This window comes from Phyllobates terribilis, unplaced genomic scaffold, assembly GCF_046119375.1.
Source record: "Phyllobates terribilis strain yellow unplaced genomic scaffold, ASM4611937v1 Scaffold_304__1_contigs__length_2301189, whole genome shotgun sequence".
Lineage (NCBI taxonomy): Eukaryota > Metazoa > Chordata > Amphibia > Anura > Dendrobatidae > Phyllobates > Phyllobates terribilis.
The window spans coordinates 472,623-486,403 of NW_027363064.1; positions in this window are offsets into that span (position 1 = coordinate 472,623).

Below are 13,781 nucleotides of genomic sequence, written 5' to 3' on the forward strand. Positions count from 1 at the left end.
CGGAACTATTTATGTGGTTTTGATGTTTAAATGTCCGACTACGCCACCCGTGGATTGCGGTCAGAGTGAACCGCCGCTGCAGGGCAGACCGCTGAGGCTGGTGTTGTGGGTGCAGCAGAGCGCAGTATAACTCCCCACGGGAGGAGTATAGCCTCAGGGCAGTGTATGCGGAGGATAGGGGTGATGGTGCAGGGCAGGAGCAGTAACGACACGGAGTCAGTGATGCAGTCCAGGGCCTTTACTCACAGTTCTTATTATCCAGACCACGTCTGCAGGTAACGGCTGCCCACGTCATACTGTGCTCACCAGGTGAGGGACTCAGACAACTCCCAGATAACTTTGGAGCGCTTCACAGGACCCCCTTTGTGTGTCCTTTGTCTGGCCTTTCTTACCAACCCTTCTGTCCGGCTGCCTCGGGCCTCCTCTTGGTAAACTTGGCGCCAGTTTCCCTGACCCTATGTGGTGCCTTGCTAGCGGATGTAGTGAGGGGCTGCGCCACATAAAATGTCACAGCCTCCGGTTTCTAGCTGAGGGTCGTTTCCTGCCTCCACTAGTTTCGGGGACCGGTCTCCCCCTTTGGCCTGACCCCTCCACGCAGGTGGATTTGGGCGTGCGGTGGCGACTCGCCCGTCCGCACCCCTGGGATCCCTTCGTTCCTCGTTCCTGGAGCCTTCTCCGCTCCTCTTCCTTCCTTCTCCCTCTTCCAGGCCTGGGCCTCTGTTACTAGGCCCGCCTCCGGAGCAGAGCTCATGCAGAGCCCCTGCTCCCTGTCACTTCTGCTCAGACTTCTCTGCACTGAACTAAGATGGTGCCCACCTTTTATACTCCCTTCTCAATGCACCCAGGAACTGCTTCCTCCCTGCTCCTGCACTACAGGGTTCCCCTTCCTCAGTGTTCCCTCCCCCCACTCCAGCCTGGGACAGGGACTGTCGTGCCCATCTCAGGGGCATATTGGTCGCCCTGCCCCACGGCAATGTGGTGTAATGCATGCAGGTGTAGGGTCCTGATCCACACTCCATCCTTACCTGAGAGTGAGATATCACACCTCTGGGTGAAGTGGAATACCTCTGTAGCAACCGAGCCCTCAGGGTGCTACAGTTCCATTTATCTTCAGCCTAGGTGATGTATTGCGATACAGGGCCGTGATTTTGGCTATAAAAGGGTCCCCTAGACCCCTACCCCAAGCTTTTTAAGAGAATCATATATGACGTGCCAGGAGACTCTATGGAATGCTTTCTCAGCATCCAACGAGAGTATCTAATTACAAATTTTTAACTGCATCTAGCCCAGGAAATACTTTGTGCCTAGTAGCAGTGTCTGCTAGTCAGCGGATTATCCCGGCTGTTAAGCAAGCTACACCACCTGTAGTTTGGACACTTAATTTTTTCAAAGGAAATGCTTCGGGACCACGGGATACTCAGTGAAGAGCATCAGGAGGCACCCCAAGGCATAGGGGCTGGGACTGGCGGTAGGATGCCTTGCGGTGGACAGCCGAGCTCGATCCTTATAAAAGCTTTTTAATTGCAGCAGCTTTAGTGGACGATACTGGAGCTGGAATTACGCGGCTGCTGGCATGAGACTTGCCCTCCAATAGATCCTTGTAAATGGATTTAAAGTGTATTCATTCAAATTAGAGAGACAATTTAAATGAAAAAGCTTAGAGCTGCCTCCACCACAGGGGGGGCTCGCTCGACCCACCAGCGGACAGGCACCAATATTGGGAGAGGGGGGCTGGCCGTCAGGGTTCACCGCGGCTCTGGCACAAACCCGGCGACACGGAGATGGCACGGGCAGGAGCGGACTGGCCGTGTCGGCTTCTCACTTTTTGGATTTTAGAAGGGCATGACATGCCTATATCTGTGTCTCCCCCTCCTTTTACTCCTCCACCTCTTTTCTTTTCGCATGACTATATGTACTTGTCACTTTTCCATGTGTTAGTTGTGTCTTCTGAGCAGTTTGTCAGCTTTTGGACACCTTTGAAGGTGTTTTCTATGTGTTTCTATGTGTTTTTGTTTGCCTGCCATTGGTTTTAACGGTGTTCGAAGGTGTTCGACGAACAGTTCGACGAACAGTTCGGCGAACACACGGGTGTTCGACGAACCGAACCGAACCCGAACACTACGGGGGTGGCTCAGCACTACTGTTGACCCATGTGTGATCGTGACTCATTAGGAAGCATCTGACTTTAATGAACAACTATAACTACGCATGACCTGTTACGGCCAATGTGGTTTCCTACCTGATGGCTTCCCTCTTCCCAACATACCAAGGGATCCCATGATCCCGTCCCTGAAATAAAGACGCTACAACCTGTTATTCGTTGAATAAATTTGGCCGTTTATTAACAAACAACAAATAACAAACAAAATAACAATGAAATATATATATATATATATATATGGAGGGAGGGTTCTTGGAGCTAATAGATGTGGCTTTAAATTAACTTAAAAAATCAACCGCCATGTTACCCTCAGCCGTTCAGCACCAGCTCAAGGGCACCAAAAACTTCCACATTCCGTGAAAGACCAACCAACTAAATGCTCCCCAGGTAAAACCCCGTCCAGAGCCCAGAACCGACTGCCAGATCACCCCCCACTCAATTTAAACGACCTGGAATTTTCCCAATTCCTTCCACCGACAATTCGGTACCAACTCCAAGAACCCCACCCCCCGCCAACCACAAACAGCCCTGAAACCTTAGGCTCGTGAATGCCTCAAAGCTACCAACGCCCTTCAATCCCCTCCTGTATTGCAAGGGCCCAAAGATCGATACCGATATCATTGAGATGAACACCATCCTTCAACCAAAAATTACCAACCCCCGATTCCAACTCAAAGTGCCTAAAACTTATCCCCCCATTCCTTGACACAAAGCTAGACACGGCCCTATTTAATTTCACTCTTGCTCTATTTATACCTTTTTCTGATCTGACCACCCGCCATTTCTTCCTGGGCTCTATATCTGACCAAACCGTCAGAACCCCCGGGAACGAAGTCCACAATCTCAAAAAATCAAAACGGATATCCCGAATTAACTCTCTCACGGGCCTTGCCCCCAAATCGTTCCCTCCCAAATGCACAACCAGAATATCCGGTGTTCTGTCCAATCTTGCCGCTTTATGAAACTCCGACAAAAACCGGCTCCATACCATCTCTCTAAAACCTAGCCACCTTATAACCACTTGTACCCTCGGAAAGCCCAATTGCCTGCCGTCACGCCTTACGTCAGCATGCAGCGCCCCCCAATGCACGTACGAATGTCCGAAAATCCAAGCTAACACGGGAAAGCCACCTAAAAGAATAATAAACAAGCATATTCAACAACTCACAAATGAACAAAGTCCTGCGTTATTTAACGGCGAACATACGTCAAATAACGGTCCGAACTCCACCTTCCAATCCGCTTTATCACCTCCGCCCCCAAACCGCGCCTATCAGCCTCATACACTGTCCCAATCCTAAAGGAATGTGAACCATAAACACCCGGGCTAAGGCCCAACTCTTGCACCCCCTTTTTTAGGACCACTATACACTGGAAACGGGAAAGAAATGACCCGTTGCAATGACGTAACAGTAGGCCGGATCTACACGACCACACTTGCCAATAAACCTCCAAGCACCTTCTTGGACACATCAGAGCCCCGTCCACTCTACCTCAAACGACGCGCTTACCTCTACCCAACTGATCAGTTTTTGCGCGTCTAATCCAAAAATCGATACCCCAGGCCCAGCAACTCGTGTCTTCGGCTAATAAACCTCCCGTCCTATTCCTGCTGGGGGCGACCAACTCGCCTATTCTCATCGCCCCGAAAAAAGCTAAGGAAAAGGCTAACGTAAACAGAGCCGCCTCAAAAGTAGAACAACAAATCCTTTCCAAAACCAGACCTAACCTTTCCAACATACTAAACGTGACTGGCCTACACTTATCCAAACTCTTGCTACCTTTTCGAAAACCTCTAAGTGCCTGCTTGACCAAAAAGGATTTAGTAACATCAGTCAAACACTGTAACTTGAAACCGAATGCGAGCCTAGCAACAAATTTACTAATTCTAGATGCCGACCACCCTAAGTCCGCAGCCTTACCAACCAAAAACAAGACTGCCAACGTCCTATCCTCGTCACTCTCTATCGCCCCCCAATGCGACACCCAAATTACCACAGACAAACGAATCTGGGGGACCTATGAACATAAAATCATCCAGGTAATGAATAACGGACTGCACACCTGCAACATCCCTGACCACTCATTCCAGAAAAGTACTGAAAGTTTCAAACAATGAACATGAAATAGAACCACCCTTAGGCAAACACCTATCTAGGTAATAACCTTTGTTCCAAAAACAACCCAATAGCGGAATGCTAGCCGGGTGAACTGGAAGTAGCCTAAAAGCTGATTCAATGTCAGTTTTCGCTAACAGTGACCCAGGCCCGTACCTACGAACCCATGACACAGCCGCATCAAATGATGTGTATTCAACCGAACATAATTTCGGCGCTATACCGTCATTGACCGAACAACCTTTTGGGTACGACAAATGCCGGATCAGGCAAAATTTATTTGGCTCCTTCTTAGGCACTACCCCCAAAGGAGAAATGATCACGCCTTCAACCGGTAGACTATCAAAAGGCCCCGCCATACGACCTAACTCCACTTCCTTTACCAACTTAACACCGACAACCTCTGGATGCAACAAAGCAGACCTCAAATTCTTAACAGAGAATGGAACCATATGGTCAGGAGGCGGGATCCTGAAACCCTCCAAAAAAACATCATTAATAATCCTGGCCTTCGATTGATCGGGATATCTACTTAGAAAGGGGGCCATCCCTAGCAGATTCACTGGAGTCACCCCCTTGACCGGTACCACACGACATCCTTCCTTTTCCTTTTTTGAAGCATTTTGCAGCCCCATGGGAGCTCCAGTTGCAATGGGAACAAACGTGCTTGAACTTACAGCTGTTCCCTTATTTGCACTGGCCATCATTAAATTGCCAGCACGTTCTCGACTTCTCTTTTCCTCCCTGTGTTCCCTGACTACCTCCCCCCTGTCCCGACGATTGACTCCCGCTTCCCCCGCACCGGTGAAAGGACTGCCCGTATCTAGCAGGGGCCATCACTTTTAACCAAAGGCCAATATCTTTCTGGTCCCACTTAATCTCAGGCTGCACCGCCTTCCTCTGCCTGAATTGCTCGTCGTACCTCAGCCATGTTTATCCCCCGTAAGTACGATGCGCTTCCCCAATCGCGTCTAAGTAACAGAATAGACCCGAGCAATTTTCAGGAACTTTTCCCCAATGACACCGGCCAATATAGCGAATGCTTGAAGCCAATTTGCAAAAGTCTGAGGGATCCTCCTCTTCCTTTTTGCTATTATCCTTCCTCCCCTTGTCTAAATTAAACTTCTCCAAGGGAAGGAGGGAGAAAATTTTGACATATTCTTCACGCCAAATTTTCTCCTTCACTTCTTCCCCAGTGGCCCTTCGAAGCACACATACACCTCACCCTTTGCCCTATCATCCAGCTTCACCGTATCGCCCTTGTCCTTTTCCGTCTGAACCGATACTGAAACGCCCGTAGATGCTACCTCTGTGCCCGCCGCAGCACCTACCGTAACGCAACTGGGTTGCAGCAACACCTCCTGGCCTGGTAACCAAGCTCCTACGGGGGATGGCCTTGCCCCACCCGCTGCACCTCTCTCCATTCTAAGCAAAATCTGTGACATGCTATGCAAAATATCCCTAATCCCCGATACCTCTGCACCCCCGGGACCACCTAAACTCCTCCCCCCTGGCCCTACAAACTGACCACTACCTCCCCTTAGCAAAACAGCCCCTGCGGGCGACAAACAAGACATAGAATCATACTCACGCAGTTGCGCAGGTGCTGTGTTCCCGCCAGCCGGAATTCCTCAGTCCTGACGATCACTTCTTCCGTCACGGTCACTGCTGGAATCGGATCCTTCTGTGTCCATTCGCCACTCAAGGCCCGCGCCCCTGGCCTCTGCGTCACCAGGGGGGACCTGAACAGTCACGGATGCTGCAGACTGGCTTCTCCCCGACGATCGCCTCCCGCCAGACCGTCTTGCACTACTGGATGCAGCTCTGGGCCTCCTCCGGCAACCAGACCCAGACGCACAGGCCTGGACGCTGCCAGGCAGAGCGGTGTCGCTGCCCGCCGCTCCTTCCCTTCCGCGTCGTCCATGTGAGCCAGGCAGCAGTGGTTCCCTGGACTGCTGCCTGCCCGCAGATGCTTGCCTCCCTGGTGTCACATCTCTGAGCTGGCCCACCAGGGATTCGACGGACGCCATTTCTGGGTAAATCACTCTGCTGCTCCTCAGGGAATGGCGGTTTTCCCACACTTTTCCCTATATATGCGCCTCTCCCACTACCCACCCCCCAACTTCCCATTATCCAATCCCCAAGGCTGCCTCATTCAAAAGGGGGGGGGGGGGTGAAACCTCAAGACCAATCCCGGTCATGGGTGGCTTCCCCCTAGCTGTGCTGTCTCCAGCCCCCTCCTTGCTGATAGTTTTTGGTTTGCTTTCTTATTGCCTGTAGCATTTTACAAGATATGGGTATATTCTGTGAAACAGGAGAAGTTTATCTTGGGATATGAGTTTTTGAATGCAAGATTGTTGTAGATATGTGAAAGCTGACATTGATTTTGAATTTAAGGCTGCATTCACACTTTGCTTTTGCAGGGTTTTCTTCGTTTTTTTGTTGCTGCAATCGAGATAGAAATGGCAAAAAAATGCAATGCAGCTGCAACATGTGAACTTTTTTTTTATTTTACTTATAGAGCGTCATTAATTCCACATCTCTTTACAGACATTATCAACACTATCCACATTGGGGGCTAGCAATCTAGATCCCCTATCAATATGTCTTTGGGGTGTGGGAGGAAACTCATGCGAACACGGGGATGTGGAGCCCCTGAGGGTTCGACCGCCACAGGAATGCTGCACTTCTCTAATGGAGTGTAGTGTTCCTCCTCTGAGGTAAGAACAGTGTGATGGTCAGGACCCTTCCTTCACATCCAACACCACACTTCTCCCACCAGAGGGGGCTAGAATGCACTATGTGCTGCCCTCCTGGTTACAGGGAGATTGGGGAACCAAGAGTTAGGGGAACCATTTAGTGGGTGAGGGTGGAGGACTCACATTTTAGTGACACTTTAAATTTCATATTTAGTAAAAAGCCATCTTGGTTCATGGTCTTTTGGGAGGTCCTTTGGTCTTTGATCAGTCTTGTAACTGTGAACACTGTGATCTCCGACCCTGAGTGTGGATCCTGTGTGGACCTGCAGCGGATGGAGACACAGCCCTCGTACCTTGGCCTTGGGACAAGGGGCTGGCTGCAGATGATGAACGTCTCAGCCCGGTCAAGGACCATGACCAAGAAGGCCCGGAGCTTAAGAGTGTAGCTCCATAGCAAATGTATCCCAGGGAAGATGCAGATGGAGCGGTAGACGCCACCTGTCCTCGCCCATCTGATATATTCAGAGGGAGTCCGGCTGCAAGAGGGGTACCGGCCCCCGACACCCGACCTTGCTACTCCACGTCCTGGTCGGGAAAGCCCGGTAGGCCCTGAGGATCCCACCGGGTATCGGAAGGAGCGGAGCTGCCACCCGTACCCTTTTTCTGAGAGGAGCTCAGAGGGAGACCCGGCCTATCCACACACACACAGACGGGAAAGGACCCGGTCTGAAGTCTAGGAAAACTCTGGTGCAGGATCCTGATTTAACACTGGACTTGCTCGGAGGTTGTCGGACCCCCGTCCCTGGTGGCCGCAGAACTCCGCGAGGAGCAGGGAGTCGCCTTCCTTCTGCCATCTCTTATGTGAGTAAAGCCTTGGAAGTTCACCCCTATGGCCTCCGGACTTTCTTTAATCGGCGCTACACCGCACGACACAGACTTTCTAGACTACTACCCCGCCTCCGTCCTGTCTCTCTGCCCTGAGGCCTTGCTCCGCCTGTGGGAAGTAGTAACAACGCCAGCTGCCCTAACACCAGGCCTCAGCGGACTGCGGTAGCGCTGGTGGCCTTCACCAGGTGCCACAGGTGGCGTAGTTGTAATCAGCCACTCAACCCGGATGAGCCCATACCATCCCTTTTAAATTGTGACGGCCCTGAGCACGGAGCGGGTCCGGGCCACGGCTGCACCCCATCTCTCCATCTTAGGACCCGACTCCGAGTCCCCCATCTCCCAGGGTAAAGAAAAGGGCTTCCGAGAAGAGGCGTCACAGGGAGAACATACAAAATCCTACATTCATGCAATAATGAACCCTTTAAAAATGTTTTAAAATATAGCATCAACCACAAGTATTAACTTCTATCTATTTTAAGGGTTATTCCCATCTTCAAAGTCAGGTATAATTGGAAAGCGCTTGTAAAAACAAGCAACTTTCTAATTTACTATTTATTTAATGCGGCTCAAGCTGACAATATAAACTTAGCACATAGACGGGTAGATATATTTAGTGGTACAAATCACTGCCTCTTTTCTTGAGAAACTGAAGTTTAAAGGGAATCTGTCACCTGTTTTTGCTCTGTAATTTGAGAGCAGTATGATGTAGGGGCTGAGAGCCTGATTCCAACGATGTGTCACTTATTGGACTGTGTTTTGCTGTTTCAGTACAATCAGAGTTTTATTAGCAGGAGATTATCACTATAGGACAAGCTGCCCGCATGCCTCCTAGGCCATCCACACACCCCAACATTGAATGGCAGCTTTTTGTCAATATACATTGGCAGCTTTCTGTGTACAATCAGTGGTATGGGCTGGATTACATAGGGCTCAACATTTCAAGGTCCGCTAGACCTTCAGCAGAGAAAATTGTGACCCTATCATAAGTGCTGGACCCAGTAACTAAGTTATACATTGCTGGAATCAGGGTCTCTGTCCCTACATCATGCAGCTGTCACATTACGTAGCAAAAACCTGCTGATAGATTCTCTGTAATCATATATGCTTATTATAGTTCACTGTGCACCCTTAGAGTGGTCTAGAGGCTCAGTGCACCGTTCCGTACACTGGTTTTGCATGCCCCGCCTCCCTCATTAGTGATCGACAGCGCTGCCTTGCCTGGAGCTAGAACTGTCTGCAGAAAAAGCTCAGGCTGACAGTCACCAGTGAGGGTGCAAAATCAGTGGGAGATCGGTTTGCAGAGCCTCTTGGTCACACTAAGGATGCATTAAGCTTCCTAATTTGCTTATTTGATTAAGCTTCAATTACTGCAGAATAGAGGCAGGATTTGGAACTATAGGTGTAATTTTTCGAGTGACTATATCCCCTACAGGGTTTTGTTTTATAATGTCAGATTGGGCTGACAGATTCCCTTTAATATCTGCCCCCTGATAATTAAAATTGCATTTTTTTATTGTTTACTGTTCATAGGCTAAACAGTAGCAGTGGCTAAAGATGCACTTACAAGCTCTTACATAGTGAGCTTGCAAACACGGCACTGAAACTGGACAGGATCTTTGGAACTTGCTATTAGTTCCGATTCTGGCCAGCTTCAGTACCACTGCACTTCTTTAATGCTGCCTCATATAACATCAGGGAGCGCTAGATTCACATCTGGCCTGAACTGTCAATCAAGCAGGAGCGCACTGCTTCTTAGCAAGTAGGTAGCTGTGAGCCTGGAGAGCGGTGCGCTCCCGACAATAAATCACGGGACAAGTTCTTTAATTCAATTTATGTTGTGCACCATTTTATTTGACCAATAAATAACAGATTAGCAGAATTTCGCGTGCTGCTAACACACCCTCCAGGAATGCATTAGGGCAAGCATAACTAGCGGATTGCCAGATATAGTGGTGCTCATCTTGAGATAAAACAGTACAAAATTATGAGCAAAAACAGCATGAAAAACTGAATGAGAGCGGCACTCACAATTGATACGTGAAAATACAGCACAGTATTGTGGTCGTCATATGAGGAGTAGTGTTGAGCATTCCGATACTGAAATATCGGGTATCGGCCGATATTCGCGGTATCGGAATTCCGATACTTAATTCCGATACTATTGCAATATCGTATACCGGAATCGGAAGTTCCCATAATGCAATGAGACATTTTCATTTTATTCAGCCAATGAGGATCCTAAGAAGTGTGGGCACATCCTGTTAGGCATGTAGGCATCTTAACTAATGGCATGGCTGTGATTGGCTGCTGAAATGATGTCATGATGCACTATAAAAGCCACCGCCGCCATTTTGAGCTCACTCTGCTGTGAATTCAGTTAGGGATAGGACGCTGTTGTTCTGAGGGACAGTTTTAGCTACCTATTTGCTCTATACTGCTTTACCCAAGCTACTTTCTAAATCACTGTGCCTTGCAGTGCTAGTGCACAGTTCCCTGTGCTGTTCACCGCTATCTGCAAGGTCTGTGTGTGTGAGTGCAGCTCACCCTGTAGTGTGTGCTTCAGCCAAGTCTGGTTGTAGTGCACTCAGTGTGTGTCACTGCCTCATACATTGTCCTTTATTGCCAATTCATAATTTTTCCTGATATCTCCTATTAGTGTGGTGGTTCCATCTGTATTCAGCTAAATTGGTTCCAAACACACTATATAGGAGTAGATAGAGAATTTTTTTCCGTCTTGCAGCACTAGTGCACAGTGCTCTGCATCTGTACTGTTCACCGCTGTCTGCAAGGTCTGGTGTGTGAGTGCAGCTCACCCTGTAGTGTGTGCTTCAGCCAAGTCTGGTTGTAGTGCACTCAGTGTGTGTCACTGCCTCATACATTGTCCTTTATTGCCAATTCATAATTTTTCCTGATATCTCCTATTAGTGTGGTGGTTCCATCTGTATTCAGCTAAATTGGTTCCAAACACACTATATAGGAGTAGATAGAGAATTTTTTTCCGTCTTGCAGCACTAGTGCACAGTGCTCTGCATCTGTACTGTTCACCGCTGTCTGCAAGGTCTGGTGTGTGAGTGCAGCTCACCCTGTAGTGTGTGCTTCAACCCCGTCTGGTTGTAGTGCACTCAGTGTGTGTCACTGCCTCATACATTGTCCTTTATTGCCAATTCATAATTTTTCCTGATATCTCCTATTAGTGTGGTGGTTCCATCCATATTCAGCTAAATTGATTCCAAACACACTATATAGGAGTAGATAGAGGAGCCTTTCTGCAGCATTGTGCCCTGCAGCCCCAGCCAGATTAGTATTAGCCTATTTTTTGCAGCCTCATCTATTGCATTGTAGGTTACCTTCCTACATTGTAATAGCTACAAAAAGTTTGTGATACTATCGTTATTACATCTTTAGGCACATCCAGTGTCTTTTTGTGACAAAAAAAACCTAAATAAAGTTCACCAAACACTCCACTTTACAGTTGTGTAGGCCACATTAGCTCATATTAAAGTCTAGTCCACACTTTATAAAATTAGTGTTTCTTATACCTGTTAGCAGCTGTTCAGGAATAAGCACACTAAGCCCTTAGTACTTTTCTGCCTATCTTTATCAGTCTACCAAGATGAAGAAGGCAGGGAGTAAGGCATGTGGTCGTGGTCGTGGGCGTGGGCGTGGAGTTTCTGCAGGGAGAGGACGTGAGGATTCTGTGCCTGCAGGGAGAGGACGTGGGGATTCTGTGCCTGCTGCGGGCACCAGTGACTCAGCATCCCCCAGTTTTACCAGGGAACAGTCCTTTATGCGCAGCTTTGTAGGAGCTAGCCGTACCCCACTGCTGCGCGAGGACCAAATTGAAGCCGTTGTCGGATGGATGGCAGCTAACGCATCGACTTCAATTAGTTCCAGATCCTCTCAGGTCCTGAGCACTGAAGAGCACCCATCTGTCTCTTCACCACCTGCCAAATTGCCCAGGCAGTCAGAGAGCCCTGGACAGGAGCCATCTCTACTTCTGTTCTCTGAATCTCTTGGCTTGGAAAGAGGGGGCCAGCCAAGCAGAATTCGAGAATTTGAAGAAGAGGTAGTATGCAGTGATGCGCAACCGTTTTGTCTCTCTGAATCTGAAGAGGCGGGTGGGCCAGTGCCTATGGTCAGCAGCACACCTCAGTACGCATCTGATGATGAGACTCAGGTGCCACTTTCTGGTGCGTACTGTGCTGTCGAGACTACCCAGGAGAAGCAGTTGTTTGAAGAGGGTGGTGTAGATGATGAGGTCCTTGACCCATCATGGCGTGAGGGACAGGAAGGTGGTGGGAGCAGCTCTGAGGAAGAGATTCCCCGAACGGCCCAAAAAGGAGGGAGAGGGAGGGGGCAGACTTGGTTGCCTGTAGCCTCCACTTCGGCACCCATTAGGAGCATGGCTCTTCCAAAATCCAAAGCGGGCGCTCCCAAGACTTGCAGTGCCTGGTCCTTTTTTGACACAGTTGCAGATGACATTTGCTTTGTCAAATGCAAGCTGTGTAATCAGAAGGTGAAAAGAGGGAAAAGTGTCAGCAACCTCAATACCACAAATATGTGGAAACATGTGCGGACCAAGCACGTGGTGGAGTTACACAAACACACTGAAGACCTAGGCCAACCTACAGCGCCACCTACCACCTCTTCAGCTCGTGTTGTAGCCTCTTCCTCCAGCTCACACACAGCTGGTTCGGCTTCCTCACAGGATCGCCATGGAAGAATCTCTGGCACTGTTGTACAGAGACACAGTGTAATTCCACCCACAGCACCACTTTCCCAGTCATCCTCACACTCCCAGGCCAGTCTACAGCCATCGTTAGCACAGGCATGGGAGAAAAGGCGCCCATACTCGGCAAACCACCCCCGAGCACAGGCTCTGAATGCTGGCATTGCTAAACTACTGGCCCTTGAAATGCTATCATTCAGGCTGGTGGAGACTGACACATTCCGTAACTTTATGGCATTGGCAGTCCCACAATACAACGTGCCCAGCCGCTTTTATTTCAGCAGGCAAGCCGTCCCTGCCCTGCAACATCATGTGGAGGGAAAAATTAAACATGCGCTACAAAACGCCGTCAGTAGCAAGGTCCACCTGACCACTGATGCGTGGACCAGTAAGCATGGACAGGGACGATACCTTTCCCTCACTGCCCATTGGGTAAATGTTGTGGAGCCGGGTACAGATCTTGAGAGTGGCGCTGTACGTGTTCTGCCAACTCCAAGGATTGCAGGAATCCAGTCTGTACACATTGACTCCTCCTCATACTCCAGTTCCTCTGAATCAGCGCTGCAGGAGCCGTCACGGTCTACCTCCACATCGACCCGTGAACGGTTACCTGTTATGATGACCGATATGAGCACAGCCGTGGCCAAACGTCAACAGGCCGTATTAAAATTAATTTCTTTGGGGAATCGAAGCCACACAGCGCAGGAGCTCTGGAATGCCATCAAGCAGCAGAGTGACGTGTGGTTTGTGCCAGCGAATCTCCAGCCAGGCATGGTAGTGTGTGACAATGGCCGAAATCTGGTGGCAGCTCTGGGCCTAGGCAACCTCACTCACATCCCATGTCTGGCACATGTGCTCAACTTGGTCGTGCAGAGTTTTTTGAGGGACTATCCGGATCTTGATGCACTGCTTCACAAGGTCCGCATAGAGTGCGCTCACTTGCGGCGTTCCAGCAATGCAAGATCACGCATTGCAGCTCTGCAGCGCCGATTATGTCTTCCGGAACATCGCATCATATGTGACCTACCCACCAGGTGGAATTCAACGTTACATATGTTGGAGAGGTTGTGTGAGCAGCAGGCAGCAGTAATGGAGTACCAGCTGCAGCAGGCGCAAACAAGTCGCAGTGCGCGCCGTTCACACTTCACCACCACTGAGTGGGCCTCTATGAAGGACATTTGCCACGT